We start from the raw sequence: 18,468 nt of genomic DNA, 5'->3' as shown, positions 1-18,468 counted from the left end.
TTGACTCACACCACTTCTGCTCTGAACAGCTCAAATAATCACTGGGAATGTAAAATCAACACCAATAACAGTCATACAAATTATTACAGAAAAGATTGCTTCTTATATTAAATTTAAAAAGGCTCTTGAAAACTTAATACGTCTGCCACATGAATCTACACCAACACATCAGAAATCTATCGACACAATCTGGATTTATTAAAGAAGTGAATATTTTGCAAAAGGATTACAATACTCCATGAATTCTTGAAAAATTAACACCATGATCCCTACTTGAATGCAATATAACGTTCAACTTTTGAAAAATATATAGAAAAAAAAACACGAATACAAAAAGTATGGAATTACTTGCATTAAAAACTGTAGATACATTATCCAAAATCGGAATGGTTACACATTTACACATATGATTTCTACCAAAAAATAATATACTGTAACAGGTATTTACTTTGTTTTTATTTAAACTCTCCTTCCTGACATACAAATAGGTAACTGATAACTAATAGTTGTTTTATAGAACACAATACGTAGGCTACCTACAACGTGGATTATTGGTTATTCCTGATTCATGATTTTCTCTTGGTCTTTAGGGAATCTGAAGAACGACAAATTCGGAGATTTAAACTTGTTACTGCAATTTCCGTTATTGCACACATTGCGTTTATTCCGATGCATGATTAAAACGTTATTATAACATCTCGCATCCCTTTAAAGCATGTGCTGGCTGAACGAGACTATGGCCAGTGCCTTGCCTGCCGCTTGGGCGCTAGTGTCGCGAATGTTGGCAGAAAAAGTGTTGAAGTTTCGTGACTGTATGTCTTAGACTGTGGATGTCATTATCAGAAACGTAGCATAAAATCACAGTCTAGTACTGTTGTCACGCCAGGAGAAGGCGGCTGAAGTACTTAGACGGGGCGGAGGGGAAAGAGTCGCGCATGCGCACCGCGCTGTTCATTGCAATATTCCTGTTTCACAAACATCTACTGCACGTGTCTATGAGTCTTTGCGACTTTGTGAAAATAATAGTGGGGTTTTTACTGTAGTGTTTTATTAGTTTCAACAAGACAATTGTTTTCAGTATACCGCAAATCTTGTATTGCTTTAGTTATCCTTTGCTTTTCGTGTTAATAGTGTTGATAATAATACGGTTAATAGAATTTATGTTATTGTACACTGTTATTTAGGTTTATAGCAGTTTTTTGTTTTTGTAAATATGTCGACAAAGAGGAAACAAGGATTGACAATCTATAGCGAAGAAAGGAATGTTATTAGAAGTGCAAAATAATTCTGTGATGAAGAAAATGAACAACAGTGCCTTTGCATTCCTCTTACGAAACCTACAGCAAAGGTAGAAAAGTACTCTAATCTATCCACAAGAACAATACAGCGTATAAGGAATGAAATGAAAGACTGCACAGAAGAAAGTGCGTTGTCGACACCTGAGGGAGAAAAAAAATGTAAACGTCCAGACTTACCGAAACGCAAACGTAGATGACTTCGACGGGAGATTGACAAAAAAGATATAATTGAGAATTTTTATTTGAAAAAGAAAGAGGGCCACCGGCGTAGCTCAGGAGGTAGCGCGTTTGCCTGCTGATCTGCAGTTGTGCTCGGGAGTGAGTTCGATTCCCGTTTGCGCTGACTACCTGGTTGGGTTTTTTCCGAGGTTTTCCCAAGCGGAAGGCGAATGTCAGGTAATCTATGGCGAATCCTTGGTTTCATTTTGCCAAATACCATCTCGCCATCATCAATTCAATCGACACTGAAGAAGCTAGTACATAGTTATTACAGTGTCGTTAAATAACCAACTAAAAAAAAAAGTAGTAACAAGCTTTTACCCCTGCTACAAGAGAGAATTGATTTGAAATGAAAGACAACATTAAGACGAATACTGAAGAAAAAGGATTTCAGGTGGAAGAAGTGTGCAGCAAAAAAAAATTGAGGAAAACACTGTAAATTTGGATACGTGAAGATATCTACAGCAAATAAGAAAGCTTAGGAAAGTGGAAAAACCGATTTTGTATCTGGACGAAATGCGGATAGATAGACCTACCAATTTAACGTTTCCCAAGTTCTGGCACGATAAAAATGTTACGGGAGTTTTGACTACCGTAAATGTGTCCAGAACACTCATTGTTGTTCATCAGGATGGGGGAGGTGGGGCTAATGGCTTTGTTGAGAGATTCGAATTAATATACACGGCTGGAAAATAAACAGACGATTATCATAAGAAATTTTGAAAAAATGTGATAATGATAGTCATAGCGACAGCATCGAAGATGCGGAATCTTTGATGTCTGACTCTGTTCCCGTGTAGCCATGTAAGTGGACGAAGCTTTCAGGTCAGAGTGTAGCGTAAAGTTCCCCCGTCCCGCCTATCTACTCCCCGCGCCAACTCGTAGCACGAAGACAGTATATACAAGTCACGAAGCTTGAGTTGTGAGGGTGCTAGAAACAATAGACTGCCGGTATTATTTCGCATTGTCTGTAATGAGGTGATATTAGCGATCCTTGTGGTTAGCAACTATCTATGGATGCATATTTACTACGTATTGAGCTTCGTAACTGTATATATTAGAGTGTGATAAAATACACAAGAAATGTGGTACAAATTATAATTATATTTTCAAATATTCATATAAAAACATATGTTCAGTGCAGTTGGTTAGACACGACAGCTGGCAACTGTTTCTCATAATTGCCTATCTGTGAACCTGTGGAACTGCAGTCTGCTCTCTCACTACAAGCGATAAGAGCTGTCACCACTAAAAATTGTGCCATAACACAAACATTGATGTGTCATTAGGAGTGCCTTGTAAGTTTCATAACACTGATTCAGGAAGCAATTATATTTTCATAAACAGCTACCTCTGTTTTCGTTTCCAATCATAAACATGTTCTTCTCTAGGGAGTGTATGCTGTTTCTCAATGGTCAGGTCTCCTTATCAATCTTACCATAAATATTTCAGAAGTATTCTGTTCTTTCAAAACAGGAACTGTGTGAATATAACTACCCTAACACTCCCCCAAACTGAAAATACACTCAGGGACAAAAAAAACCGGACACTTTAATACTTGCTGGTATTTTGCAAAATATTATCTTCTCATATAATATTATGGTAGCCATCTGTTGTTATGGAGACGTGTATACATTGTTGATTATTTTTTGTTTTATAAACAAGCCATTACAACCAAATATTCCAATTTTGCTTTCGGAGTCTCAGCTATAACAATTTTGTCTCAACCATCATTGTGCTTAATTATCGTATCATTCGTTATTTCTTTATTTTTACATTTTCTGAGTTTAAGTGGGGTTGTAACATTTGTCTTAAAACAAGATGCGACCTGAAGATGTGGCTCGAGCTGTAGCCCTTTACGATGATGGACGCAGTGTACGTTACTTTGCAAATGTTATGAATATGGCTAGAAGCACAACCCATGATGCCGTAAAACGGTATAGAGAGACCCTAGAATATACCAGAAGACCAGGTTCGGGTCGTCCAAGAGCTACAAATCCAAATGAAGACAGGTATATGGTGTTGAGAGTTCTTAGGGAGCGCAACCTGCCAGCTACTAGTGTAGCCCAGCAATTTGTTAACATGCATGGACGCCCAATTTCGGCCAAAACAGTTAGAAGGAGGTTGAAAGCAAGTGGACTGATATCAAGTAGACCTGCAACTGGTCCCAGACTTCTCAGGATGCATCGAGTTGAACGACTGCGTTTTGCAAATGATCACAGGGATTGGAGAAATGTACAGTGGAGCTGTGTTCTGTTCACCGATGAGTCCCGTTTCAATCTGTGCTCACTTGATGGATGTGAAAGAATTTGGAGAAGGAGGGGAGAACGATTTCCACAGTGTTGCATTTCCGAAAATGTGCCGTATGGAGATGGTGAAGTGATGGTTTGGGCAGGAGTGTGTACGGATGCTTGTACAGAGTTGGTTTTTGTTGGAAATGGAAGACTAACAGCTGATAAGTATATAAATGAATGTTTGGCTGATCATGTTGTGCCATTTGGCCAATTTGTAGGCGATAATTTTGTTTTAATGCATGATAATGCACGGCCGCATATTGCCCATGCGGTCGGAGATTATCTCCAAGAAATGGGAATCCATGTTCTTCCATGGCCAGCAAGGAGTCCAGACATGAACCCAATTGAACACGTGTGGGACATGCTGAGACGGCGTGTTAAGAATAGACGACCGAGACCAGAATCGTTACAAGAGTTGAGGCGAGCACTTGGCGAAGAATGGGAACTTATTCCTCAAGAAGACATTGCTAACCAAATTGAGAGCATGCCAAGACGTATGGATGCAGTTATTCAAGCCAGAGGGGGTAATACCAGTTAGTAAAAAGAGTTTTTAATGTTTAAGGCGCCATAAAATGAAAAAAAAAAAACAGACCAAACGATGCCATAGTTATACGCCCTTTGTAATTTTTTGCAAATTTTCTCATCAGAGATTTTTTTTTTCAAATGTTGTCGTATCAGGTGCTAAATGAAACATTATTTTCTTTAAATGGGTTTTGTTTCATTTTGAAATAATTGGCAACAAAATACAAGCAAATATAGAAGTGTCCGGGTTTTTTTGTCCCTGAGTGTATTTTGATATAACTGAATAAATTACGGAACAGTTATTACAAATTGAGAGCATGATTTATTTCTTAGGAAGAAACAAAAGCAAGCAGTCCAAAATAAGATTTTCTTTTTGTAAAATAATCACATGTTATTCAATATGCTACTTCAGATGATATTAAATGTCATTTCAATTATACGTTTTTTTCACTTATGCCTTTTTTCTTCAGATACCCATAAAACGTAAAAATGAAGGTTTACTGTATTTACGCTTATCAATATGTAGAAAATATTATAAAACAGTGCTAATTTATTGTCATTACTTCACATCATTCAGTTTACTTTCCATTCTTAACTCCCCTTTCTGAAGTCTTTTCTTTCATCCCCTCTCTTGGTGATCTTCATGTTGATTGTTTTATGATTATTGCATAATTTCACATTATGTTAAGTAAAACGTAAAATGACCAAGTTCAAAGGATTTATATTACCGAATTTATTTAATTCTACAATTTGGTTCAAGTACGAAACTTCTTCCGCTAATGGTTGGTTGATTACCAATCATCTCCAGATATGGCCACCTGAGACAATGCTGGAATTCTGCTAGCCTGGAAAAATTGAAATAAGTACTGAAGCTTTCCTGGCAACGTGATAATTCAAAACCTTATCGGGCTTCCAGCCAGGTAATAAGTAAGGAGCGGATTTCTATGTAATTAAATATTATTTTTGCGTGTGATAAAACGCAATTAACAAAAATTCCGAACATGAAGTTTAAAACCCGAATTTTATATCACATAAAAACACATATTTTCACAAAAAAAAAAATTATGTAAATACATATTTTCAGGAAATCTATTATAAACACATAAATCTTAGAGTTTTTTTTTACTTAAATAATTTTTTTACAAGAAATTTTCATGTTTTTAAGAACTATGTGGTGTATCCGTGATCCATTTTTGTAATAGTATCGCTTCAAGTTCCGAGAACTGCTAGGCAGCATATCAATGTTATTATTAGAGAATAAATTAACATGGACAAGGAGGAGAGATCTTGCAACACATAATTAGGAATGTTTATTGTTGCTGAAGATGATTTCATTCCACGCTTTGTTTGTGGAACACAACAGATAAGAGCTCGGGTATGAACATTATTTAATTTAAACAAATCTCTCGCCTCTCGCTCATATCCATCAAGTAAGGCAATACATCTTGTTGTGATTCCCTGTTATCAGGCTTCGTCAATCGATATCCTTCAAGATATACTGAAAGATGGTTGTTTAAAAAACGATTTGGCTTTCCTATTAGCAAATCTAAGCTTTTTATGTGACACCATAAAAAAACTCGAAACATCCAAAAACCTGTTGTCTGAAACAGGGAGGTGCGTGCTGTGAAAATTAAACTAGACTCACTACCAGGTTCAGAAGTACAAGTACTAAGGGACAAATTCCACAATGTGTTTGGATAAAACAGTGGATACAAAAAAATGTGTAAAGTTGCTCAAGTACTGGAGGGTGTGCCTGTAGGTGAAACTGACGGCGTATGTGTTTGTGACATTCCTCTCTTTAAATATGCACGTCTGACGTCCTGTGATGTGGAAAGATCGTTTTCACAGTATAAGTCGTTGTTCAGAGATAATCGGCATGCATTTGTGATGGAGAATTTGGAGATGACCTTTGTTGTTCACTGCAATTCTCGGCCAACTACTAGCATTCAAGTGTGGTTGGTGAGTACCTAGTAACATTTTTTTTTCCAAGCTAAGTAAGGTATTTTTATCACATTTAAAAAAAATATATATTTTTTTTATTTTTAGCAAATATTTTCGTACTTTTTAGCACATAAAAAATAAATATATTTAAATTTTTTAGCACATAAAAATCCGCTCCCTATTAATAAGTTGGTGATCCACCGATGTTTTGAGGATGTTCATCTTCCTCGTCTTCAGGGTTAACTGGTAATTAGGGGGACATATTGCTCCTTATTTATAGTGCCCGGGGGAGTAGTCGAACTGAGGTGCAGGGCACTGATTGGCTGTCCGTGTGCTATGCATTGCATACCGCGGCGTGAACATGGCCGACATGTTGCCTTATGTTGTGCGGTGCAGCTGATTGACCACGGGTCTCTCTCTAGGCCTGGCGGACGTGTTCCCATGTGCCTTCCATTAACGGGCCACCGTCTTGGTGTTGAGAAATGATATAGCCGGTGTCCATGCAGCGCTGAGTTGGAGACCAGAGTCCCAATTCAGGTTACCGCTTTCTGCCGCTATGGCCAGGGTTTTCTTAACTCTCCTATCCCAGTAGTCTGAACACTTCGCCAGCCCTATGGCCTTTTTCAATACAGTGTTCGGCCAACCCGGATTTTTCTGGCCTCATTAACCTGATGCTTTACAACTGGAAATGAGCATACTGATGTGTTGACAAAACAGGCTCCCGTTTCGGATCTGGAATATAGGTACTCAAAATGTCTTATGTGAAGAAGTGTCTAAAAGAACGTGTAATTAATGAATGGAATGATTACTAGGTTCGCAGCACAAAGGGAGCTTTAACTAGGGAATTACACTTCCCTACCATATACGATAGACTAAATTCTAAGTTAATGCAACCAAACTTTGTTCTTACTCAGTTCTTATCTGGACATGGCAAGTTTGGTAGCTATTTCGAAAGGTTCAAGATTGAAACAGAAGGTGGAAATATTTGTGCATGTGATGACTCCCTGCAAACGGTCCAACATTTGTTATTCGACTGTCACAAATTTGAACTGCAACATCTTGAACTAGTTTGTCGGTTAGACAGGTGCGACACCAAGTACTCCCCACCAATACAAGTGTTCCGAAATAAATGCTGTTATCAAGATTTTATGAGATATGTAAATTACGTTCACAAAAGTTGTAATCTGAACACATGATAAAATTTGTATATTTCCACTGAATTATTATTATTTTCTTTCTATAGTTTTTATATATTTTGCTAAAAATATTTAAATTAACAGTTGATAGAAATTAATTAGGATAATAATTTAAAATAGATTCACGATAAATTTGTATAAAATTTAGAAACTGCTTGTAACAACAATGTTTAACGGAAAACTGTGTAACGTCTTCAGAGATTTCAACCCACAGAAATTTAAACTACATTCTAGTGAATATTAGGATTAGTTATTTGCTTAGGTTATAATATAGTATACATTTAATGAAACTTGTGAACTGAAATATAAGATTTTATTTTAGTATTTAATTTCATCTCATTGCATTTCATTCATTCATGTATATAAATTATAAAACTTTCTAGAGATTTGCTGAATTTATAGATTTGTAAAATTGTATTAATTTCATAATTGAAACGTACGATTAATTCAATAGGAGACTTCATTAATCATATTATTATTATTATTATTATGTATTTATAACCCTAACATACCTATCTCAGGTAAAATAGGGTTCTCTGTAAAATTGGAGTATAATAAATAAATAAATAAATAAATAACCTGATGCTTGTGTTCAGAAAGTTGCGTAGTTATTGCACGTCCTGTCTGTCCAATGTAAGCTGCCTCACATTCACAAGGAATGCAGTAGATCCCTGGAATTCTGAGCCCTAGATCGTCTTTTACTGATCCGATCCTGTTCCTAATTTTAGGAGGTTTATGGATTGTTTTTATTCCATGCTTGTAGAGCAGTCTGCTTATTTTTCCCGACAATTTCCCTGTGAATGGTAGACAGGTTACGGCAGGCCTAAAATTAGAAACAGGGTAAGATCAGTATAGCCGGACCATCAGATCTGTGCCCCCGTAAGGTATGCGAACTGAACCCTAATTCCTTCTCAGCCTCGGTAATTCATTTCCCTCCCTGTATTCCTATCTCTCTCTTTTCTATCTCTCTCCCTTTCTCTCCCCTACTGTTGACAATTTTGAACCTTCTTCAGTTTATTTGCACTTGCAGTCCAGTGTTGTCAACTTAATATCAATACTGTAGCACGGAGAGGTGACAAAAATATTATTAAGCAAGTAATATAATTTTTCAATAAAGAGAAACAAACAGGTCAATATCTGTTCCCTATAAATCAGGCAACGATAAGAGCAGCTACGATCACAGGTGAGGCTTATTTTATTTCAATTGATTACGTATTAAAATTACTTACTTAACTAATACTGACATAATACAACATTTTATGTAATTTATATAGACAGGTCAGAGCGCCTAATAAAGAAAATCAGGAGAGAGGGAGTCTGTGCAGGAGATGAAAAGCTAGAATCACCAGGGAGGAACAGACCAAGGGAACTTTTAATTCTTGTAGATGATATGGACCGATATATTTTAAGAAGAAAGATACAATAATTTTATACCATGCAGAAAGAAGTTCCGACTTTGAAGAAATTATTGAAGGTTGCGAGGAAAGCAATAAATTTCCAAGGTGGGAAAGAAACGTTACGGATTAATAGAAGAGGAAGTAGCTAGATGTGTTATCAACTTGGGTGAAGACAGCAGCAGCAATAGTAGTGACTCAGATTCAGATATGTCCGGGATATGCCCTCTGTAATTTTATGCATAATACAAGTCTTGGTCTTTTGTAAATAACCTAACAAAATAAGATAATAAGGTGAAGAAAAAATATTTATGACGAAAACATTTCTTTCTAGAAACGAAATAGATTGCCTTCACGTAAATTCCATTTAACCAACAAATATCCACTATAATCATATAATTATCTCCAATTAATGGTAGAAGACAATCAGCCTCATTAGATCTACTTAAATTAAATTATGAATAAGTAATAATTAACCTCACATTATTAATAAGCAATATTCAAGAGACATGACACTGTTTGGCGGAAGTTTGGCAACATCCCTATTCGGCAAGGTTCGTGGCCTGCTGTTTAACGTGGTGGGAGGAAAGCTGGTGGAATGGAGTGAGTACAGGCGTTAACTTTTCCAAGAACGGCGACAGCGCTGAAGGGGCACAGACTCGATGGTCCGACAATAAAACACGATCTAGGCCTCAGAATACCAGGGGTCCATGCCTGTGGAGTAACGGTCGGCACATCTGGCCGCGAAACCAGGTGGCCCGGGTTCGATTCCCAGTTGGGGCAAGTTACCTGGTTGAGGTTTTTTCCGGGGTTTTCCCTCAACCCAATATGAGCAAATGCTGGGTAACTTTCGGTGCTGGACCCCAGACTCATTTCACCGGCATTATCACCTTCATTTCATTCAGATGCTAAATAATCTAGATGTTGATACAGCGTCGTAAAATAACCTACTAAAATAAAAAAATAAAAAATACCAGGGATCTACCGCATTCCTTGTGAATGTGAGGTAGCTTACCTTGTCCAGACTGGACGTACAATAACTACGGGTCTTTCTGAACACCAACAAAGCATCAGGTTAATGCAGCTAGAAAAATCCGGATTGGCCGAACACTGTATTGAAAAAAGTCATAGAGCTAATTTCAATAATACCGAGGTCCTGGCGAAGTGTTCGGGCTACTGGGATAGAAGAGTTAAGGATTGATTGATTGATTGTTTATTCTATACATGGCCATATACATGGATGTACAGATCAATTACATAATAAATAAAAAACACAATAAAATTAAAAACACTACAAGTTAAAATTCATTTAAAATAAATAATATAATCAAGTAGTATTGCATATATCATAACTTATGATTTAAGAATTCTTTTACTGAATAAAAAGTTTGATCAGTTAAAATCTGTTTAAATTTCACTTTAAATTTTGCATAAGGTAAAGTTTGTATCTGCAATGGTAATTTATTAAAAAATACAATGCTAGTATATGCAGGCGATTTTTCATATTTCACAAGTCTATGATTTTTTATTGAGACAGATGTGCATTTCGTGTATTATAATTATGATAACATGGATAAATATATAATAGGATGCGAAACTGCGGTCAGCACCATCTGGCCGAGGTGGTCTGAAATAAGATGATCAGCGCCCAACGTCGTAGGTGGTAAACGTTAGAACTATGTGTTGGGTACATTACCCAGAGTTCTCTATTTATCCGTTCGAGATATTGCTCGAGAGTCGAGGAGACGAGATGGCAGACAGAAACTTGCTAATAAGTGAACATAAAGTGATACGTGTGTGTATAAGCAGTGTATGTTAAACAGTGATGTTTATGGACGTTGTAAAAATAGTGTTGTTGAATGTATTGTAAAGTAATAGTAATATAATAAATTGAACTATCTAAGTAGTTCTTGCAGACTTTTCCATTGCGCTGTACAATAAATACCGAAAGAATACAATCCCAATTATCTAACCTTTTGCTTTATTTTTTCTCTCTGTCTGGTTATATTTTAATCGGTTAGTGTAAAACACATCGTCTCTTTTATCTTTCTGTTGACTCCGGTAAGAATTTTCAGTAGAATATGCTGTGAGGAATAAAACGGTAAATATTTTATTTTAAATTGGGTTAGTTTTGAATCAATGAGGGTAGGTGGGAATACTTTCTGCACAGTTTAACATTTTCGTCACCAGGTGCACTGCTAAATGCATGGAGTAATTACTTTTTTCGCTACTTGGTGCGCTGCCAGATGTAATAACGCCCCTCCCCCAAACAGATGGCAGCAAGGTCAATTTCTACAACAGCGCCTCTAGTATGTGTTACGGGAAACTCAGTAAGTTTCGCATCCTATAATATATTCATCCATGATGATAATCTGAATTCTTGTTGCATTTATTCTCATTCTGTTTCAAGAAAATTAGGCATTTGTAAATATAAATGGATGGAAATGTTAAAATTTTATATTGTTTAAAATAAGGTTTGCATGAGTCAAAACTCTTTAATTTAAAAATGGATCGTATAATTTTTTTTGTGCAATTAATATCCTATCAGCATTGGTAGAGTTATCCCATAAGGAAATTCTGGCCATAGCAGCGAAATGCGGTAACGTGAATTGGGACTATGGTCTCCAACTCAGCGCTGCATGGACACCGGCTATAAAATTTCTCAACACCCTGACAGCGGCCCATCATCAATGGAACACATATGGGAACACGTTCACCGGGCCTACCGAGAGACTACAGTCAATCAGTCACACCGCACAACACATTGGCAGGTTCACGCCGTAGTCCGCAATGCATGGAATACGGACAGCCAATCAGCATCCAGCTCCTCAGCTGACTACTCCCCCCAGCACTATAAATAAAGAGCGAGATACTCCCCTAATTACCAGTTAATCCTGAAGACGAGGAAGATGAACGGACATTCTCGAAACGTCGGTGGATCACCAACTTATTATCTGACTGGAAGCCCGGGAACATTTTGAATTATGGAAAAATTGAATTATACTCTCAGATAGGGACATAAAATACAAATCAGTAAAACTTTTCATATGTTTCGCACTTACGCGTTTTTTTAATCTGAGGTCGAAATTCGAAGCTGCCCATGTTTACCTCCAACAATCTAATGATGATGTTAGGCCTGGTCCACAAACAGTGAATGGAAACAATGAGAACGTAAAAACTGTTAAAATACATATATTTAAATGTGAGGATTCACAATTTATGAGACGTTTACCAGAGCCTAGAAACAGGAACATGAAAGTTGCCATCTCGTTTGTGATCACAGCCTACTAGATTCTTTCTGTTTGTCATTATAAAGCTATTTGGTCATCGTATATTTTGTAGCAAGGAGGCCATGACAATTTCTTCATCATACATCATGTCTAAGGCCCGTAACACACTTGCAGAGTTTTCACCAGCGAGAAATGTGTTGCGAGAAAATAAAAAAATTGATAACATGGATTCAAATGGACGTCCACACACTGGAAGAGATTCTCACTCGAGACAAAAACCTCGCGCGAATTTTCGCTGAAATTGGTAGCTCAGCGAATTTTCTTGAATACATTTATCAAAGATGTTTGACATTTATACTCTTTATGACGATTGAATGTAGAAAAAGATATTAGTGGTGGCGATGAATTGTATTGTTTTTATTTGAAAATGAGGAAAGTTGGCTGATAATTGCAGTTCGAAACTTATCAAACTTGTACGATGTCACCCGTAGGCCTATTTATATGATACATGGGATGAAAATTATAAAAACACGAAACTTAAAGAAGAAATCTGGAGATAAATATCAGATTATCTGAAAATAAATAGGGCTATATTTTATTTTAATGAGATTTAATAGTATTAATTAAACATTTGAAATAATATATCTATATGTCTTAACAGTTTACATAATTTTATTCAGAACATAGCAAACAATTCTCTATCATATCATGAATAGCAAAAAACTGAGATCTATTCAACCTGAAATAATGCCAAATCGAAAGTGTCCAAAACTCGCCCTTATTTTCAGAAGATACAATGTGATTTTCAGATATTTCTGGCTTTAATTTTAGGCCTACTTTTTCTTTTCATTAACAAAATATGTTCATGTAACTCCATTTCCTCATCATCTGAATACTCAGATTCAACATAGCGTTCATACGTAATTTGTAAAGTACGGCAATATACTTACAGGTTATATAGCCTATTTAAGTACGACAATATACGTAAATACATAACCTATAATATTTCCCCCAACGAGTGATTACTATAATCAGATAAATGCTTTCTGCATGAAGGCAGTGCATAGATGATCATAGCGAGGTGTGATCTGTGATAGCGAGAACTCGCCAAGTGTGTGGAGGAAGGCTCTTCGCCTCTTTCTCACAACACATTTCTCGCTAGCGAAAACTCAAGTGTGTTATGGGCCTAACACAGAAATTCAGTAGAATCACTTTCAATATATGCTATGTGTATATGTGACCCGATAACCCCATGAATTGAATTCTTAAATATTCCGTGTCATAAATTTTGTGCTGGATGTACTCATAAGAGAACATCATTGGTCAATTATACACAAATAACATCAGAAAGTATAATATCAACTTACATATTGTTAATGACATGCATTTCAATATGCATATAGAGGATTCTAGCTTAAGAAAAAAGCATTGGTCTTATCGGCCTTGCCTAGTACACTGTTGCCGTAAGATGCCTCTGTTAGAAGAAAAAGTGAGGTATAGTATCACTATCTCACTCTCTTCTTAACACGTACAGCGTTCAAGCAAGTTTATTGCTCAAGATAGGTACGTTTGAGTCCGCTCAAATGATAAAAAAAAATATTAATGTCACAATGATATATACATTATAATTAGACTTCGGACATTTAGGCCATTAACCAACTTTTAGACACCTCAACTAGGCTCTAAAATACAGTTTTAGATACCTAAAAAGTTACTGCAATTACAAATAATAGTACCAATAATAATAATAATAATAATACTAATACTACAGTAGAACTTGGCTATAGCGACCTCGTTTTGTGCGACACCTCGTCTATAACGTCAAATATTCTGTGATCCCAACTAATTCCCCATAAGACATATGCTTTTCTACCTTGCTTAATACGACAAACGTATATGCGTCTACCTCGGATATAACGTCATTTTCAACCTCAGTTTGGAATACAATTTTCTAAGAATCACAGTATTTTCAGAAATATTTTGTTGAACTCTGGTAAATTCTTTACTGTCACCTTCTATCATAGACCTCTGGAATGCAGGTAGATTCCCCACCTCATTGTAACCTGCCCGAATTCATGCGGTATTAATGGTACCTGCATGCGGTCAGTTTCGACAGAAAGTTTTCACTAAGTGCACGCATTTTAACGCAGTATGGCCACTAAAAGAAGTGAGTGACACTTTAGAAGCCATTAGAATTGTGAACATTTCTATGAAGCTAGGGGAGGGAGCAATGAAATTGCAACTGAAATTATGAACATAGAATGTAATTTAGAAAGTATATATTGGGCAAGTAGGAGACAACAGAGTAAAATGACTGATTACTTCACTCCTCAGTAAAGAAGTTTGGTGAGTACTGAACAAACTGTTTTAATACAGAATACTGTATTTATAATTGTACATGTATTTTATTGTGTTCATGGCAGGCTTAAAAGTGAATACATAAATCTAAAATAAGCCTAATTATGTTTATTATTTTTTATTTTCCACCTCACTAGACTGATAATATGAATCTCTGTTACTACGACACTCGTTTATAACAACATAATTTTTAAGGCCCCTTGGATGTCGTTATAACCAAGTTCTACTGTAATTTCTGTTATTAAATTCACATTATAATCAAACAAGAACTTAAGTTACATACCTAATGCCTTAATTGTTTTGCTGACAGTTAAATTTTATGTACTTTATGTAATAAACACAGACAATGTTGTATGTGTTTTAACAGTGTGAAATCTTAGCCTCAACTGTACCACCCCTACTTGTCTCTTAAAATTCCTCAGCGGGGATGTTTGGCAAGAAAGCAGAAGGCTATTCCACCAATTTAGCTGTTACCCCATTATTCGTAAATTAAATACATGGTAATTTTAGAGGTGTAACAATATTTTAGCACATGAAATTGCTCTAGTTCTCAATGAAATTATGTTTTATGGATTAAAGGAAACTAATTAATTCCCAGTCTCAAGAAAAGACTTCTAAACAGTTGATGGAACAGCTTTTTTCTTAACGTGGAATTCTCTATAGTAGTTTCCGTTCTCGGTTTATTGTGAAGCAAAAGTCTTCACATTCACATTCTGTCAGTTCTCATTGCCAGATTATTGTGAACCAGCCTTTGCAACTTTAGAAACAGTGAAATGTTTCTTAACATATCATGATGTAACTGAACAGTTTATGGACAGTTATTGCAATTTGAGGGCATGGTTTATTTCTCAGGAGCAAGCAGTCCAAATTAACACAATGTTTATGTAAATTAAACACAAGTTAATTAACTAACGCTAGTTCAGATGTTACTAAATTTAATTTCAGTTATACATTTTTCTCTTCAGACCTCATTACAATGTATAAATAAAGGTTTACTCTAATATTATTATCCCTGATGATTAGGAATAGCATTTTTGGTGAAATAAAATGTGTTATTTCGTTGCTAAACCTGCTGCTATTTCAGTGGGTATTTCATCACAGAAGTTGTAAACTAAACGTATATTAAATTAGTTTAATATATTTTTTGCTTTCACATATCAGCATCACGAAAATGTAACTAACTTAAACAAGGTTTCTAAATTATCTGCAAGAAAATATGTGCAACAGTGAGTATTTTCGTGTACGCAGAAAAGCTCCTCTCACTGTCCATGTAATATATAGGGAACCACACTACCTGCAAACAATTCACACAAAATTCCTTGTGAACCTCTACTAATTCCCCAAAACTTGAACAACCATGCTTAGTTTAGGGCCTATATTTAGATGATGTTGATATGAGATATGTGTTCGCAAAAAGAGAGAGAGAAAAAAAACAAAACAAAAAATTTCATATTAATGTGAGAATCACGTAAGAACAGTTCCTAAAAGACTAATTTGGCCATCTTTTCAGTGATGCCAACTAATACCAGATACCACCAAAGAAGGTAAAATCACAATGCCATGTACAATAATAATAATAATAATAATAATAATAGCAATAATAATAGTAATATAATAATAATGATGATAATAGTAATATAATAATAATGATGATAATAGTAATATAATAATAATGATGATAATATAATAATAATGATGATAATAGTAATATAATAATAATGATGATAATAGTAATATAATAATAATGATGATAATAGTAATATAATAATAATGATGATAATAGTAATATAATAATAATAGTAATATAATAATAATGATGATAATAGTAATAATAATGATAATAATAGTAATATAATAATAATGATGATAATAGTAATATAATAATAATGATGATAATAGTAATATAATAATAATAATGATAATAGTAATATAATAATAATGATGATAATAGTAATATAATAATAATGATGATAATAGTAATATAATAATAATGATGATAATAGTAATATAATAATAATAGTAATATAATAATAATGATGATAATAGTAATAATAATGATAATAATAGTAATATAATAATAATGATGATAATAGTAATATAATAATAATGATAATAATAGTAATATAATAATAATAATAATAATAATAATAATAATAATAATAATAATAATAATAATAATAATAATATAGTATTAAAAATAACGATGTCTTGTTTATTTACTTATTTACCACATCTCGCATTTATGTTGGGAGGTGTTTCTACATGGTTCAATAATCTGTAAAAGAGTAGGCCTATATTTTCCTCCTGAACTTCTTGTACATTATGTTGGTAATCAGTAGATTAATATTAGTAGTAGATATAATAATAATAATAATAATAATAATAATAATAATAATAATAATAATAATAATAATGCGATGGGCAAGGCATGTAGCACGTATGGGTGAATCCAGAAATGCATATAGAGTGTTAGTTGGGAGACCGGAGGGAAAAAGACCTTTGGGGAGGCCGAGACGTAGATGGGAGGATAATATTAAAATGGATTTGCGGGAGGTGGGATATCATGATATAGACTGGATTAATCTTGCACAGGATAGGGACCGATGGTGGGCTTATGTGAGGGCAGCAATGAACCTTCGAGTTCCTTAAAAGCCATTTGTAAGTAATAATAATAATAATAATAATAATAATAATAATAATAATAGTAATAATAATAATATAGTATTGACAATAACGATGTCTTGTTTATTTACTTATTTATCACGTCTCGCATTTATGTTGGGAGGTGTTTCTAAATGGTTCAATAATCTGTAAAAGAGTAGGCCTATATTTTCCTCCTGAACCTCTCATACATTATGTTGGTAATTAGTAGATTAATATGATCTAATATTACAATCTATTTTGTCTGGCAACATGAAATTCATTGCTTTGACTAAACTGTTTACGATTCACGAGACCTAACCTAAAAATGTGTTTTGTTTCATCACGTGAAATTATTAGTACAAACTCCGAAAACCGAATGCCACTTTGAAGTGTATGCTTAAGAATATTTACTCCTAATAATTTTGCTATTCTAGCAATAATTGCTGTCTCTGTACACGTAATTCCTTCTTCATTAGTGTCTTTCTTCAGTTCATTACACATATGAACTATAGATTCCTCAAGCATACTCTGAATGGCACAGACTTTCTTTTTTTTGAGGAGTCGCTGCCATGCTATTACCTCTCTTTGGCATTATTATAATAAAAATCTAAACACGAAAAAAATTAATTAAAATGTGAAATGGCATTTCTATCAATCACCCAAGTGCATGTACCACACAATGTGTTATATTTACAGTAGAATTCCTTATATCCGGCAACTGTGGGACAACGCCAGTGCCAGATAACTGATTTTGCCGGATAATTGGAAAATACATTTATAGGTTATGTAGAGACATACTGTATTGTACAAACATTTTTTTTCCATGTTTAAATTTAGTAATTTTCATGCATGTAGATATTTAAAAATTTAAAAATAAAGTCTTGAAATATGTACAATGTTTATTTTTAGTACTGAATACTGTAATGTACATTCATCAGTTCATAATTTATTGTAATGCATAATAGCGTAAAAAATACTAAACGTTTTCGTAACTTAAGACAATTTTAAATAGCGGCCATGTGACGTGAAGAGCAGTGTAGCAAATGTTGCAACTGTGAAGATGAAGTAGCGCTCGATGATTTGAATCTCTTTAACATATCTCCAATGTTTTCTTGTTTATTATGCTATCTATCATTCAACTATCTTGGAGTAACAGTAACAAATATAAATGACACTCGGGAGGGAATTAAACACAGAATAAATATGGGAAATGCCTGTTATTATTCGGTTGAGAAACTTTCGTCATCTAGTCTGCTGTTGAAAAATCTGAAAGTTAGAATATATATATAACAGTTGTATTACCGGTTGTTCTGTATGGTTGTGAAACTTGGACTCTCACTTTGAGAGAGGAACAGAGATTGAGGGTTTTTGAG

At 34.7% G+C, this 18,468-nt stretch overlaps 1 protein-coding gene across 4 annotated transcripts in view; it reads right to left on the bottom strand.

Moving 5' to 3' along the window:
* LOC138711750 (ubiquitin-conjugating enzyme E2 G1) overlaps positions 1–18,468 on the bottom strand; it is a 98,811-nt gene that overhangs the window by 21,652 nt on the left and 58,691 nt on the right. Inside the window, exon 6 of one of the 4 annotated variants that reach the window (XM_069842933.1) lies at positions 4,643–5,178. The exons of the other annotated variants lie outside the window; for them this stretch is intronic. The gene's annotated coding sequence lies outside the window, so the exon portion shown is untranslated. Of the gene's footprint in view, positions 1–4,642; positions 5,179–18,468 lie in introns of those variants that run through there. 4 annotated transcript variants of the gene reach the window in all.

This window comes from Periplaneta americana, chromosome 13 (genome assembly GCF_040183065.1).
Source record: "Periplaneta americana isolate PAMFEO1 chromosome 13, P.americana_PAMFEO1_priV1, whole genome shotgun sequence".
NCBI lineage: Eukaryota > Metazoa > Arthropoda > Insecta > Blattodea > Blattidae > Periplaneta > Periplaneta americana.
Note: the sequence above shows the minus strand (reverse complement) of the source record. Positions and strands in the feature narration are given on the sequence as shown.